This window comes from Protopterus annectens, chromosome 12.part0 (genome assembly GCF_019279795.1).
Source record: "Protopterus annectens isolate FY-2018-M chromosome 12.part0, PAN1.0, whole genome shotgun sequence".
NCBI lineage: Eukaryota > Metazoa > Chordata > Ceratodontiformes > Protopteridae > Protopterus > Protopterus annectens.
Window position 1 is genome coordinate 435,974,890 of NC_056746.1, and position 26,141 is coordinate 436,001,030.

At 38.1% G+C, this 26,141-nt stretch overlaps 1 protein-coding gene across 2 annotated transcripts in view; it reads left to right on the forward strand.

Moving 5' to 3' along the window:
* Window positions 1-26,141, forward strand: part of ELFN1 (extracellular leucine rich repeat and fibronectin type III domain containing 1) — a 2,453,138-nt gene that overhangs the window by 676,790 nt on the left and 1,750,207 nt on the right. The window lies entirely within an intron of this gene.

Here is a 26,141-nt window from a genome sequence, read left to right on the forward strand (position 1 = left end):
AGCACAATATTTTCAGTAATATGCATTGCATATGGACATTTATTGTATTTTAATGTCTCCCACCATGACACTTCACACAATGCAGCCCAGTAACATGTAAATGACTTAGATATGAACATATGAATGCAAACATAAAAATATTGACAGTAAAGAACAACAAATAATGTCTTTATTACAGTGCATCCTAGACAAACAGTCTTAATGTCATTTTGTTTCTAACTCCCCACATACAGCCTATAGTTAATTAAATCATTTGGTTAAAGGAAACGGCTCCAAATAATTTCATGGTACATAATGAGTATTATGGATAAAATGGAAATGCACCCAAAAAGATGATACAGCTGTGAATGAATTCACACAGTTCTTGTCACTCATGTGCTCTTTTGACTTAGTTTCAGAGAATGCAGTATGCAGAACATTTTGCTTAGCATTGTCATGTTAAAAGGCTTATGTGACACTCATAAGCATTTTATAAAAAACACAAGCATTTCAGGGCTGTCTCTAATAGAGCTACAATCACAGCTTCTTCATGAATTAGTAAATAAGACATATGTGCACACGTTTCAGAGTTTATAAGCATACAGGCAGTAAAGATGCCACTGAAGCAAGTCCCATAGTCTGTCAAGGCCATCTGAGTACTGCAGCTAACTTCTTTGTAACTGCTGCCTTAACATTGTCCATTCCTTGTGTCCCAAGCAAATGTTAACCCCACGTACAGTGACTCAGATAACATTCAAGATCATAAAAATCCTTATTATGAAGTAATACTTTTTAAATTCTAACTTAAAACATTCATTTTCAATGCCTCCCCTTGCATGTCCCCAAGAAATGATAGGCAGTATTTAGAATGGTTAGCTCCACAGAACTAGTAGCATTGTGCTTGGTGATCCAGTAGGATTATGGAGCTAACTAGCAATTCAGAGATATGCCAGAGCTGCAGGGAGCAAAATCTTATTAATGACTTCTTTGCATGTCTTTATCGGATACCTACCACAGATGGTACAATTGTGTTAGTGTTCCCCTTATCAACCGATGGAATGCTATTACACAGGCAAATGTATATAGACCGACAGACAAAAGACACACACACACACACACACACACACACACACACACACACACACACACACACACACACACACACACATAAACAGCCACTCAGAAAGTGCCACTGCTCTGCTCAAAAGTAGTTTGCTAGTACCTGTTTTTGAATCATTCTAGCATGCTGTTTCATTCCTGGGCCAGAGTACTTGGCTAATGTACATTTGACCCAAGGCTGCCACATTCACATACAGCATTATCCAGCAGATTGCTTGAGCATCACTAGCTTTAGGCTACATAGCTGCACTGTAGCACTATTGTAGTCTCTGAATCAAACACTCATAATGCACTGAACAACCCTGCTAGAAATGGGGTTGTGCAATGTGCAATGTGATTCTGAATACACCTGATGTGTCTATATCATACAACCCTTCTTTTCTCTCATATAAAAGTTTTATTTATTTTACTTTGTTCATAACTTAATTTTTCCATAATCTTCACTCTGTTGATATGTGACTTGCATTTTTTTCTTCTGACTAAATTTCTCTTCATCTCCTAATCTCAAATTGAATAGTAACATGATTAATCTGGTTGACTACCCTCTAATCAAAGAATACACACTGTGAGATATTCATAAGCATAGAGACTCATCGCTCACAGAATTACGAGATATTTTAAATTTATCTAAAAAATACATCATAATCCTGCGACAAATAAGGAAATTGTTGCATCTCTACCTCAAGATCTCAATATTGTTGAATCTGACTTCAACCAGGTTTCTAAATTGTTGCAAATTTTAGCCAGCAAAAAGTGTATGCTGTCCCTTGCTTATAAACACAATCCTATATCAAGATAAAATTGTATACACTGACTACTGGAACCATCAAGGGTCGAACGTATTAGAAGAACAAAAGATATCAGCCATTAAATCCATCCTCCTATTCTCCCCATTTAAAAAACTCAGTTATACACAATTTATGATTACCAATAACTTATACTTCACTCCTGTTCACTTAAATAAATTTAACCCGAATGTTTCTACTGCATGCCCCTGCTGCTCCTACCCCCATGTCGACATCCTACCTACATATAATATGGCTTTGTAGATACTCTCACAGTATTTGGTGCTCTTTCAAGGTGAGACTTGACAAGATGGGGTACCACAAATCAATCCTCTCATGGGAGATGGCATTATTAAATATCACTAATCTTAAAATATCAAAATTAAGATCCCATATTAAATTCTACATTACCAAACATTGGCTTGATCAAACTAAGATGTCCTGGAGAGGGTTCAGGAACATGACTGTTAAGTACATTACTTCACAAAAACGTTTAGTAACAAACCCCCATAAATGTGCTTTTTTCCAGCGGTGGTGCAGCGGTAGCGTTGTCGCCTCACAGCAAGATGTTCTCCCGTTCGATTCTCAGCTGGAGCACCTTCTGTGTGGAGTCTGCATGTCCTCCACGCAGTTGAGTGGTGTTCGAAAGACATGCATGAATGGGCGTGCCTTCGTTGAAGGTTGGGCGTCGGGCTGGCACCTCGGCACTGTAAAAACCTACTGCCAATCATTAGTGGACCGGAGTTCCGCTGTGGCAACCTCTAACCGGGAAAAGCCAAAAGAAAAACAACAATATTCTAGCATTTGTCTGACAACTAAAGTACTCTTGAACTGAAGTGGTACATTACTACTAAATACCCTTCCTCTATATGCTTTTTTAATTCTCTTTTTCCCTTTTTTCTCCATACCCCACTCGTTTGCTTCTTTAATTCTCTTTTCCCCTTTTTCTCCTTACCCAGATCGTTTGCTTCTTTAATTCTCTTTTTCCCCTTTTTTCTCCTTACCTTGCTCGTTTGCTTCTTTAATTCTCTTTTCCCCTTTTTCTCCTTACCCCACTTGTTTTGTGGCTCAAGATAAGTATTACGTTTTCTCCTCCATTTGATCTTTATGTTTCAAATCAAGGGTAATACATTGTGTTCAGCTGCTTTTCATATATGTTTTTCATTAAGTTCATTTTTAGGGGGTCATATTATCCCTAAGCAGCACTATTTCTACATATTGTATATAGTTAGTAATTGTATGTTCTCTTCTGTATTACTGTTCATTGTTAATCTTCCATTGTTCGTGATATATATGTAATGCAAAATCAATAAAATTTCTATTTGAAAAAAAAAAATTCTCTTCATCTATATAACTTCTAGAAAGTCATTTTTAGTTTTTTCACATTAAACACAATACTGAAAATTATAGTCATTCTGGAGAGTTATTCCAAAATGCTTTTACAGTATGGTAGGGCTGACTGTTGCAGGTCATCTGCAGTGTTGAGTTTATGGCTGCTCCATGTTACTCAGCCCACATGAACACCATGACAAGACAGTTTCTGACTGAGTCATTGTGTACCAGATTGACTTCAATTTCATTCAATAGCTAATTTATTGACAAAAAAAAAAAAGAAAAAAAAATCAAACATTCCTTCTTAACAGGTCAAATGCCTTCTTACTGACTTAGAGATTCTGTCATGATTATTTAAAAGCTGTTTATGAACCTGCTCTTAAAATTACTTCTTCTTCTTCTCCCGGTTAGGGGTCGCCACAGTGGATCATCTGTCCGCTCATGATCGGCAGTGGAGTTTTACAGTGTCGAGTTGCCAGCCCGGCACCCACCCATCCACAAAAGGCACACACACACACACACACACACACACACTCACACACACACACACACACACACACACACACACACACACACACACACTCACACCTACAGCCAATTTAGAGTGTCCAATCCACCTACTGCATGTCTTTGGGATGTGGGAGGAAACCGGAGCACCCGGAGGAAACCCACACGACCACAGGGAGGACATGCAGACTCCACACAGAAGGCACCCCAGCCAAGGATCGAACCAGAGAACCTCTTGCTGTGAGGTGACAATGCTAACCACTGCACCACCGTGGCTGCCCTTGTTCTTAAAGTTACTAATAAGGATGAATTTTACTTGAGTCTGGTGTTGTGGGGCTTAACACACCGTTGAAAATTGTCTTGGCATATTTTACTTCCTGCTTTCATGCTATAGTATTTCTATATAAACTGCTTTAGTTAAGTCTCCCTGTTTTAGTACAGTGACAGAAAGCAACATTACAACAATCTCCCTGTTTGATGGTGTGTGCAAAATGTGCACACATACAAACTGAAAAGTAGCAGCATACACACTGTTAGTTAACTGAGAACACTGACCTCACTTTGAATGGAATTTTTAGAGAATTATGGTAGTGGGTACAGACCATTATCACTTCCCATAGTATGGTCAGCATATACACACATCTCTCAGTCTGATAATGCTTTGCAGTAATGAAAGAGAAGCTTCATATATCTTATACAATGATGCTTCAGTGTTTCAAGCATAATAAGAGCAATGCTGTCTTAATTTTTGTAGTGTCAGTGGTGCAACAGCACACTCTCCATTGCTGCAGAAGGCTGTGGGTTCTGTTCCCACTCCAGGTTGATGGATTGCTACCACCACTGTGCAGCATGGGAGGGAGGGTGCTGCACTCAATGAGTGTGTCGTTCTTCTAATGAGATGTTAAACTAAGATCCAACCTGCTTGAGTTGGTGGTAGCTTGAATGTAAAATGTCCCATGGCACCTATTGAAAAGAACAGGTGAAGTTTCCAGATGCCCTGCCCAAATACCCCCCCCCCCAGTAGTATTAATACCACCTCAGGTCTCCTCCTGAAAATAGTGGGACTAACCCTGTTACCAAAGGATTGTTAGATAGAAGGAATTTAGGACCTGAATTGTTACCCTGTTTCTCCTGTTGTTGTATTCCTGTAGACTATTACAGATTTCATCTGGCACAGATTTTAGAATCCACCAGACTTCAATGTTCTGCAACAAATCTCTCTTAGATATTTTTGCCTAACACCCTCATAACAGAATCCAGACTTCATGAGTACTATCCAGTTTGGATTCCAAGCTATGTAGAACTAGTCTAATGGGCAGACAATTATGCAGAGCAGTTTGATCCCTCAGAAACTAGTCTTAAGTTGCATGGAATTGCCAAAAACATTGCTTGTGCTCAAAAAAAATACATTAGCAAATGAGATGTGGCAAACTGGGAAGCATAAAGCAAACATCTTACTAAAATAACGAGACAAAAAAAAAACCTTCAGTATATGCATACTGTTCTGCTTCCAGTATGGCAGCATTGCAGCAAATTATACAGTTTTCTGTGCTCTGGGGGGAATTTCATCTCCCAGAAATTAGAAAACTGCAACATCTATTTACTCTTAAAATATTGACCCACCTGTTTATTAACCCTCATTTCTTATTACAGGCTCCTTGGCTTACATAACGATCCTTTAGCTGATTTTTCTATTATATAACACATTTTTGTTATAGTTCTTTCTTTACTCTTTCGGCTTTTCCCAGTTAGGGGTCGCCACAGCGGAACTCCGGTCTGCTAATCATTGGCAGTAGATTTTTACGTGCTGGCTTGCCGGGCCTAATGTACAACCTTCAACGAAGGAACGCCTATTCACGCATGTCGCCACACAGAAGACGCTCTGAGAATCAAACGGGCAACGTCTAACTGTGAGCCTGTGAGGCGACAACGCTACCGCAGCACCACCACTGCAGTCTATAGTTCTTTCTTTACTCTGATGCAATATTCGCTTTGGTTATGATTTCAAGGTCTTGCTGTTTATTTTTGATAAGTTAATAGAGTTGGTACTTCCACATTTCTGTGTTGTAATATACATAGCTCATAGTTATTCTATAATTGTTTATACTGTTTCTTTCATATTGTTACTTACTTTGAGGAAACTTTATCTAGATATTCTGCCATGCATTATGGAAACTTGCTTTGCCTGTTTTGCTTCTGTGCTATCTCACGTCTTTAGCAGTTCACTGCTGTTTTGTAAATTTGTCTACGGCCATGTTTGAGGTGTCCTTTTTGGATCATTCTCCTTGCCTGGTAAACAAACAATAATCAAAAAATAAATGAAGTAAACATTCTTAACAAATGACATTTCATTTTGCTTTTAGACTTTGAATTTAAAGGTTTAAACTTGGATAGCAAAACACATTCCAAATAAGGTATTTTATCCACAAATATTTTGAAATACTGATTGGAAGCCTTAAAGGAAATTCCACAGTAAAATGAAAAAAATTAAATGTACACATTTTTTTATAAATATTTTAAGCACAGCAGTCATTTTTCAGTTTAATGACTAAATCAGAAATTCATAAATTTTTTGGTTGTTGACTAATTTACATAATTATGCAACAGGTATATGAATTGGGGACGTGTTTGTTAAATTACTCCTATCTCTTTTACCACCACCTATGGTCGACAATGTACATGATGTACCCTGTACGGTAGTAGCTCTACTTAATTTGCTGTTGTTCATACAAATCCTGCTCTTTTCTTTGTCTTGCTGTTGAATATTTAAGGACTTCGATGTCTGCAGCATACAAAACGCAACTAAAATATTTCTGTAGATTCCACTATGAGTGGAAGAATACGAATGCACAGAGAATCGGAATCTCAAACTGCATTTGTCAAAAAAACTGCCAAAAATACATTTTTATGTGCTTTTTTGCAGGAGGGAAAGTCCCCCACCTCCACACACCCTCTGATGTGGTGGGTCAAGCCCCTCTATAACTCAGTCTTCCCACTGGGAAGAACTCTGCTCATTGTTGGGTCGAACATCAACAGCTCAAGACTTCAATCTTCGTCCACTTGTAGGGTACCCATTTCTATACTGCAGTAGCTCTGCTTAATTGCTGTTAATGTTCAATATATATTATTTCTTTTTTCTTTTGGCTTATTAGTTAAGACTACCTATTTATCTCTGTTTCTTTAACATTAATAGATAAGAGTTTGTAATATTTTTATAAAAGTTTGTCTCTTCTCTCTTACTATAACGTTTTACAGACTTAGCATACATATTTTTTGTGGAGCTTTTATTTGCAGGCCTTCACTAAAGAGGCCTCTGGCCCAGTCAGACTATCCCAGTAAATAAATAAATTAAAATAGCGCAGGTGAACTAATCGCTAAACCAATAAACTGTAGAATTATTGCTCATATGTCAGCCTGTGAAATACATTTGCTGGCGTTATTATTCCCTAGTAACCGAGCATTATTCCATAAGCAGAGAAAATTTTCCACATGCATGGCTAAGTGTGTGTTAAACTTTAAGAATCCCTTCAAAGTTTGGAAGAGACTGACATTTAACAGTATTATCAAAAATTCACCATCATTTGACCAATAAGAATTTCCAACTTAAAACAAGCCCTTCCTTATAATATCTTGCAACATGACACTCACAGTTTGATAAACTATTTTGCTTTATTTAGTCATGTTTTAAAAAGCTGAGCAATGTTACTGCACATTGCAGAATACATATTTATTATCCTCTGTGTGAAGTAAATATTTCAGTTTCCATTAGCTATTGCCTCCCACTGTTTATCTTAATATTTTCACTGATTCTTTTTCATATTTGCTTGAGTAAACATCAGTAATCTGACTTGTCTGGCAGTTGCAAAATGTTGAGATCATATCCTTACATAAGCTATATTAGAATGAAAGTTTTCATACATCCACCCACTCTTTGTCCATAACCTGCTGTTTAGCTTTGGGCCACCTACAGGCATCTCCTGGAAGCCACAGTATAACTTCCCACTGTGATGTCCAAAGCTGTAAACAAAACTCAAATGAAAAAGGGAGTAATTATGCCCTTTGATAACAATACAATACATCTGAATATGTACTTTCCTGGCTCTTTTCAGCAGGGTACTGTCTATTTTGTGTCAGCTTACACCCACAGCTACGTGTCTGTGTCTGAGGCTGTACTTTCTAAGGCTGCACAAAACAGCATGATCATTCCAGCTGGATTACTGGACTTCAGTCAGAGAACATGACCTTCTCAGCACTAAACAGCATCTTCATATTTCCCCAGAAATGCAAACCAAACAATTCATGAAGGATTATGAGAATTCAACTGTTTATGATGATGTTGGTTTTGAAGTTCTTTTCAAAAACATAAATGCATTGCAAAGATAGATCTGCTGTTTGTCCATGCAGACATAGTGATGGAATCATGAGCATTTATTAGTATGGTCTATATATGTTTTGTGGACCAGGATGAGATATATGGCTGTGTACCCTGCAATGTATACTGGGAGGTGTTACATTAGGATAGCGGTTCTGTGCTGCTGCATAATGTTATTCAGTCCCTGCATTTGTAGAGCAAGTGTTGACTGCATCAGGGGTAATAAGTCTTATGCATTAAAGGTAGTGAAAGTGCTTGGCAATTTGTGATTCTTTTCTCTCCCTTCTTTCCATGACTTTCATGGAGAGGATTTTAATGCACAGTTTAGGTTTGGAGACTATTCAGTTTGGGGATGTGACAGTCTCACCTTTACTTTGTGTGACATGAACATGATTTCCAGCTTGCACTTGAGTGAGTCGCATTGAGTGCAAAGCAACCTGGATGAAAATCTGTGCTTCCAAATCAGACATCCAGCGTTTATCCTGGAAAAGAGTGAATAAGACTGGATTTCTTTCTGTGGGCAAAAGGGGAGCAGCTATGCCAGCAGTTAAGGTGCTAGGTGCCTTGGGGTCTTGCTCTTGAATGACAGTAGATAGGAATCCGGAGCCTGGCCTGGGGATGAGTATAGTAGTGGCAGTACTACAGGCATTGTACTACAGTTTGTTGCTAAAGCTCTGAGTCATAGAAGAAGCTTACAGGTTACTTAGTCAACATCCCAATCCTTAACTGTGGCTATGAACTAATCATACAATGGCATAGCTACAGTTAGCAGAAATGGGGCCTCTTTTTATGGCAGGTAGGCTCCTTTTCCATGGAAGGGTGAAGGACTCAATAACACTGAAGGATTCTAGAATGTAGTCAGTGTTCCTCTAGATGTAGAAGAATTAGTTGAGATGCTTTGGATACATATTGAAGATGCCACCTAAGTGCCTACCATGGGAGGTATACCAGGCATGACCCTCTGGAAGAGGTCCTGCTCCAGGTTTAGGGCACAATGGAGACATTACATAGTTCAGCTTCCTTGAAACACCTGCCAGGCCTCTAGGATGACCAACAGAATCTTCCAGAGGATGGTGATGTCTGCTGAGCTTGTTACTGCTGAAATTATCTCTAGGACAAATGGTAATGAAATTGGATAGATGGACAGATGGATGGATGAATGGATGGATGGATGGATGGATGGATGGATGGATGGATGGATGGATGGATGGATGGATGGATGGAATAAATGCAGTTTTCAGTACTTAAAACAAGCACTGGTGCTCCATAACATACTGTACATGTTCCATAAAATGTCTATCAAAATTATTGAAGGGTGATTTTACTATTGCTAGTAGATGATGTCAGGATGGTTTCTTATAATTCTAATTGTCTCCATTAAATGTGATGATTAGAGTTAAGTCACCAAGCTTACATATCTTGACTTAACACAGGAAACTATTTTAACAGCAAATGCTAACCTTTGTTTTATTTATGTAAACATAATGCAGTGATGTAGATGTTACCCTTGCTGCCTTTCAGATCTTGATTCTCTGCTTGATTCCTGGCTGGTTGCCTTCTGTGCATAGATTGAGTGTCTGTGTTATATCTATGTAGGTTTTGTTAATTCTCCAGCACCCTCCCAAATCCCAAAGACATGCTGTTTTGTGAACTGGTGCTCCTCTAAATTGTCAGTAAGTGTGATGCTGTGTGTTTGCACGTGTGTGTGTGTGGGTGGTGGTGGGGGCTCTTTTACATTTGGGTGAGGTAAAATTTCTCTAGCTTCAGTTGTTTTCACGAAAAAAAAAAATGTCAGAAGGTAAAATGTCTACTGCGGTTATCGATAGAAATCATTGCTGGTATGATTTCTAAGTGTGCATTGGCAAGGATATTCCTCCTTTCTTCGATAGTTTTTGTGACCATGTAGTTGATATATATACAAGTTCAGGGGTGTAGGGAGAGTATCCCTAAAAATAACATTTAAAGTTACATTTTTCACCCTAGTGTGTTTTGGACATTATTTTTAGATATTTTAGATTGTCCACTTTGTGGGAGTCGGAAATTCATAGTGGAACCATATGTGTGTGTGTGTGTGTGTGTGTGTGTGTGTGTGTGTGTGTGTGTGTGTGTGTGTCTGCATGTCTTTGGTCACATGCATAGGTGTATTTGATTGTTCACCTTACAACAGACTGCTTTACTGTCCAGCATTGTTGACTACCTTATAACCACTGGTGTTTAGATAGTCTGTGTTTCTTCCATGATGTCTTATAACCACTGGTGTTTAGATAGTCTGTGTTTCTTCCATGACCATGCATTGGATAAACTGGGTATTGGGGGAATGAATAAATGAGAGAATGAATGAATGAATGAATGAATGAATGAATGAATGAACACTGCACTTTAGCAATATTTGTCTTAAGAAAATATAGAACTAGTTCAGGTCAGGCATATTTTTATCAACCAGAGGAGAAATTGTGGATAACAATTAATAAAGTGTTGAAGGACTTTATCTGGGAGGGGAAGACAGCAAGATTCAAGTGGGATAAGCTGATTCTTCCAGTAGAACAGGGCAGATTGGGATTATTCAATTTGAAGGGGTGTTTCAGAGCTACACAGTTAAGGCTCCTATACATAGCACAAGCAGAAAACTATAATTCAAAGTGGAAAGGGATGATGATGAAATGGGGGAAGCACAAGAAACAAGGAGAGACTGGGCTTTTATATGCAGGCCTTTAAGGAGAATAACAATGATCATATGGAACATTATATCTATAAGAAAGTATCCTAAGAACTAAGCCAACACAGGAATGGAGAAAGGAGATTCTGCCAATAGAGTTGACTGCAATTAGAGATACAGATAACTGGCAAGAGGGGGCTAGGATTTATTGGAGAAAACTGGCAAAGGAACCAAGGTACTGGGAGCAAATAACTAAAGAGGGAAAGATGACAGAAAGGGAAGATGCCAAGAATTTGTTTGAACTGCAGGTTAGAGATTGCCTTCCCTATCAAGGATTGATATCAGAGTATAGTCAAAGAGAAAGAAATAGGGGGTCCTAAACAAAAGACCAGCACTGGTAGAGTTTTTAGTATAATCTAGAACAGAAGCTGCCATTAAAAAAAGGAATAATTAGTAGATCCTATAAAATATTGCATGATAACTATAAGAAACAATCAGAGGAGGTTAGAAAGGATGGGAAGAGATATTGGCTAGGCAATTCACAAAGAAACAATGGGAGGATATATGTATGTCTCCTAAATATGCAACAAAATCTAGAAGATTTAGGATTTTTGCCTGGAAATGTCTACATAGGTATTTTTATACCCCAATAAGACTCCAGAGAATTTTTCCTCTGGTAGACAGCAAATGTTAGAGGTGTGATGGGGAAGAAAGAGATAATTGGGAATATATTTTCAGGGAGTGTGATGATTTGGTGGACTTTAAGGATTCCCTCGGGATGCAGTGCAGGAGATGCTGGGGGAGCAGTTTGGTGTGACGAGGGAGATGATTTTTCAGAGTCATGATACAGAATCAGAATTGCCTAGACATGGTAAGGCCATGCTGTGTTTAATTATGGTGGCTGCCAAAAAAGCAATTACTAGAAAATGGAAATCAAAATCTAAACCAACTGCACTAGAAGTAATGAATATAGTAACAGATAAAACAACTGGAACTGGGATCTTTATAAAAGGGTAGTGGCAAACTACATAGGAAAAATGGGAATTGTGGGAACAATACATACAGGAGAGGAATGAGGTTTAAAATAAGGCAGGACTTAAATGAGCTATGTAATGTCTGACTGAAAATGATTGGGTAGATTAAAAAGTGATGTTTAATGTTTGCAAATGGAAGTGTGTCAGTATGGTTTGTAATGTAAAATGCTTGCAACTAGGATTGTGTTGGTGTGGTTTGTTTTCATTTATATAAATGTATGATTGCGTATGTTGTAAGTGATGGTTTAATAAAGATGTTTCCTGTTTAGAAAAGGCAGGGATTGGATAATGTATGTAATGTTGCTTAAGTTATATGATATATAGCAATATATGTGAAGTATAATGTTTGTAAACATGAGCATGTTAATACAGTTTGATCACTTTTATTTAAATGTAAATTTGTCAGTGTCACAAGTGATAATTCAATAAAGGTATTTAAAAAAATAGAAAATATATAACTGGTTAAGTGGAATATTGTTCTGGATTGCATAATATCTAGTTGATTGTAATTAGCTTCATGTGTTGTTTGCGAACAGTTTTTCAGTAAGCTAACATGTGATTTTGTGATTGTCGTCTTTATTTTCACATTGTCCCACTGGTACCCAGAAAGCAGGTTGCAAGTCTTACATAATTGGCAGGAATGCAAAACATCCAACGTGGACCAGTCTATGAATTTTCTGGAGTTTGGATATCACTAAACTATTAGGAAAAAAAAAACTGTAGTGTGAATATGTTTCATATACTTTCTTTCTTAAGATTCAGTTGTATTCTTGAGGTTCAGTTGTATGATATCACAGTTTGGACATGCTATTAATCAAAAACAAAAACATAATTGTGCATATTGCATTGTGACAAATTTCTCTCTTGAGACTCATAGCCTTATTTTATCTAATTGTGTAACCAGGTGGTTTCATGTTATAACTGACATACATGTAGCTATGTGTAATAGTTATTACAATCAATTCAGATGGCTTTAAGTAAAGTAAATAACTTATATGTCAGGCTATAGGTTTGAAAAGGTTGGTGAAACTTTTCTGAATAAAAAATAGGAATCAAATTATTGAAAAAAGACCATCCAAGTTTAAAGTTTCCATCTAAATCAATGTCAACAGTTCTGTATTATTTGACATTCTCATGAAAGAGCAGTACATGGGTTCTGATCCAAGAATTTGGTTCTTGCTGTATTTAGTGTTACCAAGAATTCACTTCAAGATTCAGACAAAACATCTAAAACAGGAGTAGATCTGAAGCGTTGGTGTTATGAAAACAATGTATCTTCTGGGCACATTGGATGAGATCAGCAGCGGAAGTAATACTGAGTCCTGCTAAAGGAAGGTAATAGTGCCTGTTTATCAGGCACAGGGTAGCCCATGGTTGCAATGTTGTGTAAGAAAAGTGAGGTCACATCTTCATGATAATGTAATGGAAGGAATAACATATGTGTCGAGGATAATGGCGTTCCACGACTTTTGATGCATAGGACATTAAGGGGTAAGCATTATGGATCACTCTTTAAGGGAAGGAAAGGGTTGAAGAGAATGTACACAATCAGCAGATACAGAAGGCATAGTTTAATCATAGAGTATAAAAAATATTTATGGGAAAACACTTATTCCAGGGTGAATGGTGGACAGGTAGAACTGTTTGCCAGAATGTGTGATACACATTAAGTCAATTGTGGCTTATCTTGTTTAAAAACAAAAAGTTTATATTTCTACAGGTCTAGATGAGCAAGGGCCTGTCACTACAGTACTGCTGCAAAACGCGATTGATACTTAGATAGTCTCAATATGTTACTTTAGCCATGCTAGTTATTTGAATGCAGAATTAGCAGCTATTAAAAAAGAAAAACAGTCATTTCTTTATTTTTGAAGTTATGTGTAAAATATGACTTTAAAAAAAGTGTTTAAGAATCCAGTAAATAAGGCAGCCGTAAGCATTTGTTATACTGCATGCCTGAAGTGCACATCTCAGTGCTGAGAATGTTATTGCATTTATTTTATTTTATTTCCTTACTAGGCTGGGCTGCTTTTATTCTTGGAGTAACCTGTGCAGTTTTTCTACCACTGCCCTTAATAAACCAGATAAAAAAATGCAACACCCCATCAGTCCTCAGGCTACTCATTTCCTCTTACAATGGTGGTTGGTATATTTTCTGTGCCTACATTCCATCTCCTGTATGCTTTGCAGGTTCCTCTTCTGCTTCCTCACTGGGATTCTCAATGGCTCCCAGTAGCCATAATTGTTTGCAGAAGGTAAGCTAAATCATTTTATGTGTCTAAGCCTTAAAACCCTTTCCAAGATATTTCCTCAAAGGAAAATATGCGAGGCTTTGACTCTAGCTCATCTGCACAGTGTTAGACAATTTACAGATCTCTGGGGGCATATGGATGGGAGAATGCACGTCAAGTGTTGGACTTCAGTACCTCTCAGGGATGCTGTGTCTGCATCACCTACAGAAAGGTGGTGATAGGGCCAAACAGAAATCCCCTAATAACTCATTTCCATAATGATATCAACTGCTAATATAGAGGTGGGCACTGTATAGTTTCTGGCCTGGGGACATGCATGTATGGTCTCCAAACAGTGAGAAGAAGCCATTCTAATCTGAACTAAAGGATGAGGGTGTCCATCCCTGGTACTGCAAATGGAGGATGAGACATAAGCAGAGGCACAATACACCCTGAGAGCTGTCTGAATTATGGCCCCTGTGGACAATGGATCAAATTGTATATAATATGATTTGAGGAGGAGTGATGTTCTGGATCATGACCACTGTGTCACTGAAGGAGCCAGGGAAACGGCCACTGTGTGACAGAAGGAACTAGGGGAATGGCCACTGTGTCACTGAAGGAGCTAGGGGAACCACAGGAGCTTGGCACTATGTGTAACATTCTTTAAATTTCTTTTTTGTACTAGCTGAAGATTAGGAAACCTTGAAAGGGGGAGCTCTATCTTAAATAAGAGCAGTGGTGGTCAGTTCTTGCAAGGGGCTTAACCACTAACTTAGAGGTAGCCACAAGAATCTGGAATATGAAGTCTAAGGAGGAACCTTCTGGATGGGCTGCAGTGGTTATCACTCAAACAGACTGACTTTCTGCCCAAAGACAGTAAGAGCCATTGACGTTTCATCTGCCCTCATGTCAAAATGACACATAATTAAGCAGCTTGGTAGAAGGAGGACAGAGCTAGTGAGGCAATCATTATTTTTAATGACTTCACATTAACTGGTGGCTGGTAAATCAGATGCAATTTTATGGTCAGGACATATTAAAATCAGTTAGAATCCCCAGTGAGAGCCTGAACCACTTCAGACAGCGTCCTAAAACTTACAGCAACTCCTGCACCCCGTGACATCTACATCATTGAATAGTGAAGATTTCAGGTAGAATTATCAGCACAAGATGAGGGACAAATTTAATGGAGCCAAGTCACACAGTCACTCTGAAGGAATACCAGATTTGTGGGCAGACCCTACCTGTGTTATCCAGTCAATGCATATTCCATTTCATAAGATATGTCTTTTCTCTCTTTCTAGTAATTAGCACGTCCTGCAAAATATTCTAAAACTCTCTTTAAAGACTTGTAATGTCCATTTTATTGGTGGGCACTTTTAAATGTATAACATTTTGAAATAAATGGAAAGTTATTTACTTTTTGACCAGAAGCATACACATTTCTTATGGAGTTTTGCTAATATGTTTGCTTATTAGGCTGGCAAAGTATCACTCATTTTTAGTGTAGTACTAATTTACTTCTCCTTCATGCTTGTGATATTTTAAAGTATCTGCAGGGTTTTATTGGAATCCCTAGCTCTGTAGGGGTTGCCCTTTGCATCTGTTCACTTAAAATTCCGGTTTATATAAGTCTGATCATCTGACCATTTATAGACCTAAGAAAACACACTTATTGTACACTTAGAAACATAAAGTGATGTATTTTACACATTTGAAACTGCCATAAAGCTTCAATAGTGCCTATATCTTCCTAAAAGTTACTTTCATGTGCCCAGCTCAGTGGACAAATATGTGATCTTTGCCTCAGTTGTTCAGGGATTAGCCAGCAGACTGAGCTGTGTAAGAGAGAGCATGGAGAGGTGGGAGTTGAGTGGCAGGCATCCATTCATCCTCCTCAGGAGGAAGGGCTGCAGTTGATCTGATTGTTGGAGTTTAGTGGCAGGCATCCATTTGTCCACCTCAGGAGGAAGGGATACAGGTGATATGATTGGAGGCCACTGTGTCTGTGCAGCACACAGCAGTACAAACCTAAGGCTGCATGCATGCATAGAAGGACATGTGTGCTCTATGATGCAAGCACACAATTGAAGTCACAGTCACAGTGGGAACAATGTACATGCATAATCAAAAAAAAAAAACACCCACGGTGTGCTTCTCCACTAGCCTCCCACCACTGAGGGGATGCATAGGTCTGGCAAATCTGGCAAGAAGGAGGTTTGATACTAATGTTGGGTTAGAGACTATCTCACCTAAAAAATGAAAACAATAAGTACTCTTGTGTTGTTGCAGCAAAATCTTTAAGTATCACTTTGTATCATACATATTCAGAATGCATAGATTTCAAACTGAGCTCACTGGAACATCATTTCCCACAGACCTTTATGTAACACAAAGCTAGAGACAGCACTGTTATCCAGTGGGTTCACTTTAACTCTGTACTACTTCTGGTGTGTTTTTCTCTTCTGAATATTTTTTGCTACTGTTTGTCAGCTTTCTTTTGATTGATATCTGATCAAGAAATTGATATAGATTATCTTCTGTGCATTTGTTCCCAGATTATTTTAGAAGCAGACTTGCTTAAAATACCAAATTCATAACAGCAGTGTTGCTCAAGAGTAATATTAATTGCTGAATCACTAACACTTTTCTTCTGCGACTGTAGAAATGAAGCCAGAGGTTTACAAGGAAAGATTTCCAGTTCTCCCTTTTTTATTTTTAGTACATGGAACTGAGAGAATAGGGCCTTCCCTTTCATCTGCTGTACTTACTGGCATTTACTAATGAAAAAAACTTTGCTAGATAAGCACATTGTTCTTTTCTTGACTTTCTAGACCCTTTTCAGCCACAACCTGAAATAAGGGTAAGAAGACAAAGATTCTTAAAATGTTAAAGTGATATCCAAATACATTAAATTATAATTTCTTGTTCTTACACAAATAAAGATTTTTTTATTTATTTGTTTGTATTAATTTATTTAATTTGAAATTAGTGAATAGACAAATAACTGTAGGGAAAAGCTAAATACCAGAAGCCTGGAGACAGTTTACAACTCCCACTGGGCTTAAGCGTTGCATCTCTGGGAAGTGTAAAGAAACACATTGAACCCAGATGTAGCCCACGCTGACATGAGACGAATGAGCAGATTCAATAAACATGACTTCCTGCGTCTAGTACTGAACTCATTGCCCTGAATCTGAGGGACAGTGCCACTAAACAGTGTAATGTAGTACCACAACATAGTGCTGAATCATTGTGCACCAGTGTATAATATATATTGCTTAACTGAGAATAAAACTCTAAAGCATGCACTCTTCAGTGTTAGCATTTGTAGGTGGTTATAGAATGAAAGTATGAGTTATGCAAGGTGCTGGAAGAAGAGATGTGTAGAGAGGAGCAGATATGACTGGGAGGAGTTGCTCTGGCTACAACAACAGTGAAAGTTTTTCCAGCAGTCTTTCTGTAGGAGATATCGATAATGCATTTTGATGAAAAAGCTATGTAATGGATACACAACGGCAGAGTAAGACAGTAGATACAGAAAGAGTTTGGAAGTAAGTAAATATGTCAAGTAAGATGCTATTAGAGATTCTGACATCAGTTTTGAACTTGATGGGCAGCCACTCATGCTCTGTGGAAGGAACAGGCAGAATATTTCAGGGTTTGTCATTTGTTAGCCGCATAAGTACACTAAACATAGATGTCTGTTTTCACGGATTTTAGGTAGTAATCCAGGAGCATAGGGTGGTTTAATGACTTGCTCAGTCACACAGTTTTTATGTGGACATTAAGAGAATCAAGCCTATGAGTGCAGTTTTGAATTGACCCATGACTACAAGATGAAGCTATCTAGCAGTTCATAGGCTTCACTTTGTGTGATAAACTTATTAATTTCATTTTCACTGGGTGCATCATAAGTGATAAAAAGACAGATAAAACTATAACATGTATTCTCATGATTAGAGAAGCAACTTCACTGAAGAGCACAATTAACTTTTGTGGAGGTACAAGCTTTCACACATCCCAGCAACAAATACATTTCAGAACCAGGTGATTTAGAATAAACGTAGAGTGATGGCCATTCAGAGATAATCTGATAATATCTTCACGGAGTGTGTGGTAGATTAGTGGAACATTTCTCCAAACAAGCATTAGTTTCCTAGTAGTAGTTTCCTAGTAGTTAGGGGTAGTTTCCTGTTGGGCTGTAAAGATCGTGTTTATTTCGTATAACTCGCTTGTTTGTGTTTTGTTTCAAGGTCAGCCAAAGCAAGATGCAACTACTTTCCAGTTAATGCAGGGGGCCCCTAAACTCTCTACCTCCTATCCTGCACTAAGGGAACTGCCTGGTCATTAAGGACCTCTTTCATTTACTTTCAGCCATCCCAACGTCTGGCCAAAGAAACCTGCTGCCCCAGTACATTTTCCCAGTTACTAAAGGGATTAAGAAACTTCTACATCCTATCCTGCACTAAGGGATCTGTCTGGTCATTAAGGACCCCTTTCATTTACTTTCAGCCATCCCAACGTCCGGCCAAAGAAACCTGCTGCCTCAGTACATTTTCCCACTTACCAAAGGAATTAAGAAAGTATGTTCTACCCTAGACCTAACTATTAAGCAAAAATATTGATTTGTAATTTATCTAGTATTGAATGTAATTAAGCTACCGAGTCAGGAAGCCAGCAGCCATACTCCTCTCTACCCCTGAAGCAACTGCGTATTTCTCCCCTCAGAATCTATTATCTGAGCTACCTCTACCAGCTATCTTTATTACAGATACCTTTTGCTGTATTCTACTGTCTGCCCACTAGGTGGCACCCTAATCTAGACTTGGGTTATATCTCTTACTCCATCTTCCCAAATGTCATCTCAGAATACTTTCTCGAATTTCATCCCTTGACTAGTTTCTAATCTTCCTGCAGTATCACACTGCTCATACCTTTTTCTTTCCCCACCATCTAGCTATATATTTTTTCTTACTTTCCACTCTACTATCCTTCACTACCTCACACCTGCATTACCACACTCCACTTAACCTGTAACTATTTAGACTGCCTCAGGAATCTGCTGCTCTCAGATTGTCTCTGTAGAATCTTCCTTTACCTGCTCTGGAACCTCCTACATCTTCCTTCTTACTTGGACCTCTGTACGTCTGTATTTTCTTTTTCCCCTTCCATTATTCTATTGCATATTCATTTACCGCTTAGGCGTTTCCTCTCTCTTTTTCATTTATACTCACTTATGTATTACTGCTGGGTAACCTACCATTCCTTGATCACTATATATGGTTCTTTGCCCCTCCCTTATCTATCTGCACGCTCCTTTCTCTGTCTCCTACTTCTCCCATCTCATATCCCTAAGGGCATATAGTGGGGAAGCCATCTTTATTATCCCTGTATTTGCCCTGACTGCTGCGTGTCCCTGGCCCCAAAGGATCTGTTCTATTGCAAGTTTTATTGCTGTACATTTTTTTCTATTTTAAAAAAATAAAATTGCTGTAAGCTGTCCATAATGTTAATTGTAGAATGGTATCAACCCAAACCCCTAATACCAAGTAATGTGAATAATATTTATGTGCATTTTTAAAGGTTACATTGCTGTTTATTTCTTTAACAATTTGCGATATTATTTGTCCATGCTGGTATTTGTGGAATGATATTAGCCCAAGCCAACAATTAATTAGAAAGGTGAAGGATATAAATGTGCATTTTTAAAAAACAAGTGCTTGAAGGTTACGGGCGTGCAAAACTGCTAACTTGAATTTGCTGTGCCTCCCATATGGTTTCTAATACACCACTCTGCGCGGCTTGAAATGCTGCACTTCCCGCAGTGTCTGTAAACTTTAGTTTCACTGATTTTATGTTAATGGGGCTCCTGATAAAGCGTGGCTTTAGTAAAGAGAGTACTAAGTCTCTAAATATATTCCGCTGTATTTTATGTGGTCTCCGTGCCCTCTTATCACTCGCAGATGCTGCAACATTTATTCTAATAGCGTTTTTGCCTAGGTGTTTTGCCAGCATTCCAATTTGAAGCAGCTATACTATCTTGCTTATGTAGTTTGACCTTGATATATTAGGGTTTGTTACCCTAATATAAGGATACTTTAACTGTTTCTAACTAGAGTGCTTAAATAATTGCCTGGTGTATTTTGCCCTTAATCTACCAGTGTTTTCCTAGCATTCCTGTCGGCAAACTTTCCTGTATGTGAGTACTGCTTATTTTAAATAGTGATTGTCCTTGGTAAGGCTTGTCTGACTTTCTGGCTATACAGTGATGCTGAGTGGTCTTTTTTACTCTTAAGATATGGATACTTTAACTGCTTTTGTCTGAAACACTTAAATTATTTGCGGGTGTAATTTCTGACCTTAATCTACTAGTGCTTGCCTAGCACTCTGGTCGGCAACTTTCCTGTAAGCTAGGACTGCTTATTTTAATAGTGATCATCTCTAGAAAGGCTTTGTTTAACTTCCTGGCTATATAGTTGATGCTGAGTGGTCTTTTTATCCTAAATAGCTTTATTATATATCGTCAACTTTCCTGTAAGCTAGGACTGCTTATTTAAATAGCAATCGTCAATAGAAAGGCTTTGTCTACCTTCCTGGCTGTATAGTTGATGCCGAGTGGTCTTTTTGCCCTAGATATAAGGATACTTTAATTGGTTTTATCCGGAGAACTCAAATAAGTGGCCGGCCTGGTACTTCAAGCCTGGTGCTTTCTCACAGTTTTTCTGTTTAGGCCTTTGTGTATCCTAGGTTTAAGTACTTTTTCTCTGGATACTATTGGGTTAGATGTGGTGGGGGCACTGCTATTAATTCTTCCTTAAAAGGGAAGTAGTCAGGTCCCACCCTGCAGAAAGGAATAAGCCTGCTAAGTGAGAATAGATGCTTCAGGGACTCTGTAAGGATAGTTTTTTTCAGGTATTGGGCAACGGAACTTTGCCTATAGTAGCTGTATTTTGTTAGGTGGATAGGCGGTTTGGGCAAAGAACATTCGGCAAACCTCTGTGGGAGAAACAATTCAAGTGACCATTACTTGCACCGTATTGTGGAGGACTTGTCCAAAACTTGTTGAGTCATTACATCATGACCTAGTATTGATTTGTGTGAATAGGCTTGTTGTAATTATTCTATTGCCATCTAGTTCACTGTATGTAATGCTGACTATTTTTGTATTATCCACAAGTAGGTTTCTTTTACATTTTATTGCTCTTAAAAATGGTAATTTAAAGGGAATCTCACCAGTCCCATGTGCCTGCATACAACTGCTTGCTTATTTTATGTCTCTGCATCTATCTGAAAAGATTTAATTGTGTTAATAGAAAACAGCTCTATCATGGTGCTAACTCAAGATTAAGATCTTAGCATCCTTAAATAGTGTATATTATTGTTATGAGTGTGTCTTCACCCTGATTGTTTTAATAGTAAAGCAGGCATTAATGTTGTCTTAACACCTAACTTATACTTTATCTTTCCAATCTTCCTAGCTCTCTACCTCCTATCCTGCACTAAGGGACCTGCCTGGTCATTAATGACCCCTTTAATTTACTTTCAGCCATCCCAACGTCTGGCTAAAGAAACCTGCTGCCCCAGTATATTTTTCCAGTTACCAAAGGGATTAAGAAAGTATGTTCTACCCTAGATATAACTATTAAGCTGAAATATTTAGTTGTAATTTATCTAGTATTAAATGTAATTAAGCTACCGAGTCAGGAAGCCAGCAGCCATACTCCTCTCTACCCCTGAAGCAACTGCTTATTTCTCCCCTTGTAATCTATTATCTGAGCTACCTCTACCAGCTATCTTTATTACAGAAACCTTTTGTTGTATTCTACTCTCTGCCCACTAGGTGGCACCCTAATCTAGCCTTGGGTTATATCTCTTACTCCACCTTCCCAAATATCATCTCAGAATACTTTCTCGAATTTCATCCCTTGACTAGTTTCTAATCTTTTTGATGTGTCACACTGCTCTTACCTTTTTCTTTCCCCACCATCTAGCTATATTTTTTCTTAGTTTCTACTCTACTATCCTTCACTACCTCATACCTGCATTACCACACTTTACTTCCCTGTAACTATTTAGAGTGCCTCAGGAATCTGCTGCCCTCAGATTGTCTCTGTAGAATCTTCCTTCACCTTCTCTAACCCGCTCTGTTCACCTGCGGGCTCACTCTGTTCCCTTACCCTACCCCCAATTCCCACCCACCCCCAGTGCTCCTACATTTATACTTCTAGGGCCACACCCCCTTCCTTGCTATCCAGTAGCTGTCAAGTACTCATTACAGATCAAATACCTACACACCCACTTGTACTAAGAATAATTCCACTATTCCTTAAATACTACTTCACTCCAGACTCTCTCTCTACCAATCTCCTCACTTCTGACTACATTCTATAATCCCCTTACCATGCCCTTAAATCACAAACCCATATTTATTAATCTGTTTCTCTTACTTGCAGCATTATCCATTCTTTCTATACCCTATATCCTTACCTTTTATGAAAACCTACAGTATACCACATCTCACCATCCCTTAAAACAAACATTACTATTAAGTCAGCTAGCCTTTCAAAGCCATTCAAACATAACATCTACCGCAACGTATCTCTTGTAAAAATATCATAGGGTAGCCCATATTACTTTCTTCCAATATAGGAAGTCACACAATTGCTGTAGACCACTGAAGCTTTCATATAGTCCTCAAAAACATCCTCTCCTTCATGGTGACATTCATCCCAACCCAGGACCAAACAGCAACATCCCTATAAACTCCCTCCTACCTCATCCCTCTACCCCATTCACTCCCAGTAAAACCCCAAATTCTCTGCTCATAGCACATCTCAATAAAAGGAGCGTAAACAATAAAGTTAGCCAACTACACGCTCTACTAAATACACATTCATTTGATATCTTATGTTTAACAGAAACCTGGCTCAGACCAGTAACAAAGGACAATGAAATAACCCCACCTGGTTATAATATCTTGAGATTAGACTGAACAACCAAAAAGGGTGGTGGGGTTGCAATTCTGTACAAATCTCAGTTACAGGTTACTTCTCTAGAAGTACAACGGCCTCTACATAGTAATGTTGAAATCCTTATCTCCAAGCTCCAGGTCAATGCTACTAAATCTATATGCATAATATGCTCCTACCTACCTCCAGACAATAACATCAGCATCCTAGAAAGTATCATCTGCTGGCTTTCTACATCCTTCCCACAAGAAACCATTGTACTTGGTGATTTTAATATAGACTGGAACATCTGTACCTCACACAAACCCACAACCCATATAAACCTCTATGGCTTTTCCCAAACAATTACCACTCCCACCAGAATCCATAAACCCAGTAGCAAAGAAAGTACCTTGGACTGGATCTTAGTTAATATTCATCCCCTCTCTTACAAAGCAGGTATCCTTCCTGATGATATTAGTGACCACTCACATACTTATATATCTAGACAAAAAAACTTTATCCCCAGCCAAACTACCTTTAAAACCACCCAGAACAAAAAAGACTTTAATCCAGCAAACTTCCAAGCAGAGCTTTAAGCCTTTGACTGGTCACCCTTAGAACAACTCCCACTTGAGGAAGCAGTATCCTATTTTAACTCCAAATTCTTACAAATCATGGAATTCCATGCCCCCTCATGCTCTATAAGAACTAGAAGTAAAGCAGCCACATGGCTCACTAAAGAGACTAGGCAACAAATCTTACTAAGAAGTAAAATCTGGTCTAAATGGAGAAACACTAAATACCCAATTGATTGTCAAAACTTTAAGCAGCTGAGAAATGCCAGCAAAAAATCAATACTTCTTGATAAAAAAAAAAAATACTTTAAACTCCAGCAAAAGCACCAACAACAACCACAAATCTTCTGGTCAGGCATAAATAGACTATTACACCCAGGCCACTCCAAAACATCAACCCCATGAGGTCTCTCCCATAACACTCCCAACCAGATTGCTGATGCTTTCAATACCTTTTTTGCTGAGACTGTCCAGTCTGTCGCAAACACCTTACCACCTGTTAGCTCAACCCTCTCATCCTCCCTAGCAAGCATATCTTCTACCTTTCATTTAAAACCAATTCCTAAATCCCTAATCTATACTCTACTTCATAAACTTAAACCATGTACTCCTTCAGCTGATCTCCTACCAGCTGAATACCTTCAGACTGCAGCAAAAGTACTTACCTATCCCATTTCTATCCTAATTAATAGAACCATTACTGAAGTTTCCATTCCATCTCTCTGGAAAATCTCTCACATTATCCCACTTCACAAGGGTGGTAACTCAACTGAACTCTCTAACTTTCGGCCTATAACCCTACTTTTTCCTCTAGCCAAAATAATGGAAAATGCATCCATCAACAACTTCTTGATCACCTTCTCTAAAATAACCTACTAGCTGATTGTCAGCATGGTTTTAAACCTTTCCATAGTGCCACCACTGCTCTCCTATCCTTCACTGACTGCATTAATGAACATCTGAATAATAACATGCTCTCCTCTGCACTCTTTATTGACTTATCTAAAGCTTTTGATATGGTCAACCATCAAATACTTCTTAACATACTCAAATCACTCTCACTTGACACACAGTCATTACAATGGTTCAAGTGCTTGAAGCTAGGAAGAAGATAAAAAACTTGTTTGCAATAGTTTGAAAACACAGCTTTATTCGCACACTCCAAACTGCATAAACGCTATTCACCAACCACTCGCGTTTTCGTCCATACTACTTGGACTTCATCAGATACAATGAATTAAAACCAATTACACCTTATATAACTTAATAAATTCAAATAAACCAATAAAACTCCTTCAAACCATCAGATGGTTATACTTAAGGAAATGACATCATGGGTTCATAAATATTAATAAATATTAAAGAATAGTACTACGTAACTTTTGTTTCAATAATTAAAAAACATTTTAGCACTCTAAAAACTTTAATTCAATAAATAAATAAATAGATAAATACATAATTCCTAAGTTTTATATACAAATAAAATGCATGAAGTGATAACAATGAGACCATATTTCCTTATTCATGAGTTTAAGGGTATAGCACCATCTGGTGTCCATTAATGATAGTGAAAGTGTCACAATTTCGAAGCCCTTAACTTTAAAAGTGGTAGTATAGAAACATGTTCATTTAGCCCAGGTGGCCTAGCTGCTTCCAAAGTTATTTGCCCCCATAGCTCCCTATACTCCACTTGTTCTTCCCAAAGGCCTCCCCTTTTATCTTTCTTGATCTGTTCTAATACAAAAAATAAAAATCTGAAACCCTCACATTCTTTAGTATGTTTATATAATGCATTAGTATCTTTGGCTCTGTGAATCTCATACATATGTTCATATATTCTTCTTCTTAACGTCCTTTTAGTTTTCCCCACATAGAATGATTTACATTTTTGACATACTGCTAAATATATTAAACATTTAGTGTCACAGTTGTAGTATAATTTACTTTTCAACCATTTTCCTCTACTTTCTAAATATACTTCGCTACTATTGCTAATGTATTCACATTGGTTACAACTTCCACATTTATGCGTTCCTTGTTTCTTCCTGTTCCCAAAAAGAACTGTACCTTCATGCGGATGATTCATCCCACTACTTTTATTTTCTAATATATTCCTAAGACAGTATGAATTTTTGTATACTACTTTCGGGTTAGATTTATTGACTTCTTCAAGGTCAGTAATAGAACTAAATCTTTCCCATTCCCTTCGGAAAACCTCACTAACCTTTTGATTAATGCCATTATATTCCAATACTAACGCTTGTTGATAATTATTATAGATTTCTTTATTCTCCCCCTCTCCCTGTCTTACTTCCTGGTTGTCATTTATTACTCCTTTTATGGGTTTATATTTGTCCTTTCTACCAATTTCATTCTCCTTTCTAATAATATTAATGAATGCCTTAGGGTATCCTTTTTCTAAAAACATTCCTTCTAGGAAATTACATTCCTGAATAAAGTCCCTATCTAGACTGGTCATGCGGCATCCCCTCACAAATTGTCCCTTTACTATGTTCTTTTTACAGTGTAGGGGATGAGCACTGTTGTAGTGGAGAAAAGAGTTGCAATAGGTGGATTTCCTATAAATTTTAGAT